Genomic DNA, 3,781 nt, shown 5'->3' on the forward strand with positions numbered 1-3,781 from the left:
TAAGGCACCAGGATAGATCAATGAACAGAAGGGACAAAACTCCTTATATTCATGGAGCCTATATTCTAACTGGGGGAGATTAGGGTGATACATGCTTTGGCACCAGAGATGCTCATTAGTGGAAGGAATCTGGGATGTCAGAGTTTAATGCCTCATTTGATGTAGGAATTTCCCAGCGTCAACAACCCTCACATCTACTGGGACTGTCAGTTACGTGCTGCTGACTCCCAAGGTGACTGAGCACCCAGTTTCACTGGTGGATAGTCAGTTAGGTGAGGTTCTTTAGTTGGTAAAGTCACCCCCTTATATCCACTGACTCTAATGATTTCTCAGGAGCACACAGAATATGACCCTTGTTCCCATTCAGTCTGTATTCCACACTGTTGCCCAACTGGCGCTGTAAAGGTAAATCACCCAAATGTCTTCATTATGCACAAAGTATTCCACTGACTCCCCACTTCATGGAATAAGCACCTGGATCATTGTGGGGACTTCCAAGGTCCACACTGATCTTCCCTCCCTCCTCTCACCACCAGCCCCATGACCTGTCTGGCCTCATCTTGTACTTCCTCTCACACACTGGCCTTACTATTCCTCAGCCCTGGCACCTACCCTCTCAAGTGTTTGCACTTGCCTCACCTGTTGCACAATGCTCTAACCCCATTGCCCCATTTCCTCCAGATCTTTATTCAAATATCACCTACCCTGGCCATCCTTTCTGAAATTGTACCTCACCTTGCCAACACACCCTAACCCTCTTCCCTCCCTTTTTTCTCTGTCTTTACCATTTATTACCTCTGTCAGAGTATATATTATCTATATTTTTTATTTAATGTTTGTACCCCATTCCATAAACCATGTCAGTACCACACGGACAAGGATATGGCTATTTTGTTAATTGCTGAATTGCCAATACACAGAACAGTATGCCTGGCACAAGGTAGGACTCAAATATTTATTTATTGAATGAATGAGAGAAGTAATGGAGTTATGTCTTTTTATGTTCATGGTCAACTACCAGGTCCTTCTGGGCCTGATTTTCTTCAAGCCAAACTGTCCAAGGGCCTTCATCTTCAGTGAATTCGGTCACCTAGAGAGTGACTCCTTCAAAAGCCTGCAGGCTTCCGCAGTGGCCACCAGTTATCAGTGACTCTGCCTCCTGCCTCCACAAGGCCTGTGTCTTTAGTTTGAACACCCTTCTTGCTCTATGTTTCTCCTCCTCTTTATTAATCTGACCAGCTTTGCTTCCTCCCCACGCTGTAAACAGAGCAGACAGGCAGGGTGCTCTCTAGGAGTAATACCTATGACTAGGAAGTCATATCAGGAGGGGAAACAGATGAGAAACCATTTCAGTCTGGGATCCAAGGCAACTTCACCATAATAAAGCCAATACTGCATTGAATTCCCACCATACTTCTCAATGGACTCAGAGCTCACAAAGTGAAAGAGTGTGACCAATGTGAACTCTCCAAACAAAAGCAGGGTGCACTGGCTCAGAACTTTACGAAGCGCTGTAAAGAGTGGGTGAGGAATCAAAGCACAACATGAAGAGACAAAAGACTTTTAGCTTATGGATGGTGTGGCTGCAGCATCAGTCTTTACTACGCAAAACCCACATGGGCCGTCATAGCTAAACAATGTCTTCTAGTGTCATTAAGACTCATGCCAAACACTCGGAGCTTGAGAATCTATGCTGTGCCTGTTGAACTATCACTCCCATGGTAGTGTGTGTGTGTGTGTGTGTGTGTGTGTGTGTGTGTGTGTTTGTGTGTGTGATGCTGGTAGATGTGGTACAAACAGAGGTTTGAAACATGTTTATGTGGTTGGGTTTTGTGCTCTTGTGGTACTGGCATCACCCTGAAAAGTACATGCTTAGGTGTCCTTTGCCCTTTTAGCCTGGACCCCAAAATGAAGCCTGTGGACCGAAACCTGACCTGCAGTCTAGATCCACACGCAGCCAACACCAGCTGAGATCACACTCATCCCTACTACCTGCCCATGACCAAGAAAAATAAATATTTGCTTTCGTAAACCACTAAGATTTTGAGGTTGCTTTATAATGATGTTGTGGCGAAGCTAAATGGGATGTAAGATTTGGGAGTATTAGAGAGTGAACATGTACCTCCACAATTCATATGCTGAAGCTCTAACCCCCAATGTGACTGTATTGGAAGATAGGGCCTTTAGGGAGCAGTTAAGATTAAGTGAGGTCATAAAGGTAGGGTCCTGATCTGATAGGACTGGAGGCCTCATAAAACCAGAGAGAGATAGGGGCGCCTGGGTGGCTCAGTCGGTTGGATGTCTGACTTCAGCCCAGGTCATGATCTCACGGTTTGTGGGTTTGAGCTGACAGCTCAGAGTCTGGAGCCTGCTTCAGATTCTGTGTCTCCCTTTCTCTCTTCCCATCATCCACTCACATTCTGTCTCTCTGTCTCAAAAATAAACAAACATTTAAAAAATTTTAAAAGAAAAACAGAGAGATAGCAGAGATCTTTCTCTTTCCCTCTCCATGTACACACAGAGAAGTGGCCAGGTGGGGACACAGCTGGTGGACAGCCATGTGTAAGATAAAAGTGAGATTTCACTACACATCAATGCTGATGGGATTTTCATCTGGCACTTCCAGCATCCAGAACTGAGAGAAAATATATTTCTGTTGTTAAGCTATTTAATCTGTGTTATTTTGTAATGACTGCCAGAGCAGACTAATACAGGGGTCATCAGTTGATGGAACTGTTTTTGGTACCATGGCTTGTTTTTCCCCTTATTGAGATTTTATGTCAATTTGCTTAATGTCCAACTTAGCAATTTTATCCATTTTTTTATGAGTTCATTTGCATTTCATCTCCTTAAAATCACTGTAAGAATGTTCACTTTGGGGCACCTGAGTGGCTCAGTCAGTTGGGCGGTCGGCTCTTGGTTTCGGCTCAGGTCATGATTTCATGGGTCATGGGTTTGAGCCCCACATCGGGCTCTGCGCTGACAGTATGGAGCCTGCTTGGGATTCTCTCTCCCTCTCTGTCTGCCCCTCTTCCCCCTTTCACTCTATCAAAAAATAAATAAGCATTAAAAAAAATAATGTTCATTTTGTTTTGGTTCCAGTCTACTGCTTCTGAAACTCACATATGTTATTATCTCTTTATCTATCTATCTATTGATAATCTATACCTTAGATAAACTAATTGTGGTTTATTCATATAATGGATATGTACAATACACTACAGAACAATGAATATAAATATAAGTATCAACCTGGATAAATCTCACATATAATGTTGGATGCAAAATAAAGTAAGTTGCAAAAGGTACATACAGACGGTACCATTTGTATTGAATTTAAAACATGCATAACATTACTATACATAATTTAGGGATACATATATATGTAGCAAAAATATAGTTACATGCAAGGAGAATAAATATCATATTTTTAAAAGTTATTAACTTTGAGTGGGTGGGAAGAAGATGTCATGAAGAGGGGTATAAAGGCAGCACCTACCATGGTTTTGTTTCCTTAGGTATCATTTTCTAAACTGAGTACTGGAATATATGGATGGTCATTTATACTCATGTTTAGTAAAAATAAATGTCATAAGTATAGGTCTTTTATATTAAGGGACATATCATAAAATTTAAAAAGAATGCATACATTTAAAAAAAATTTTTTTTAAATGTTTATTTATTTTTGAGACAGAGAGAGACAGAGCATGAACAGGGGAGGGTCAGAGAGAGGGAGACACAGAATCTGAAACAGGCTCCAGGCTCTGAGCTGTCAGTACAG

The sequence above is a fragment of the Prionailurus viverrinus genome, chromosome D1, assembly GCF_022837055.1.
Source record: "Prionailurus viverrinus isolate Anna chromosome D1, UM_Priviv_1.0, whole genome shotgun sequence".
Lineage (NCBI taxonomy): Eukaryota > Metazoa > Chordata > Mammalia > Carnivora > Felidae > Prionailurus > Prionailurus viverrinus.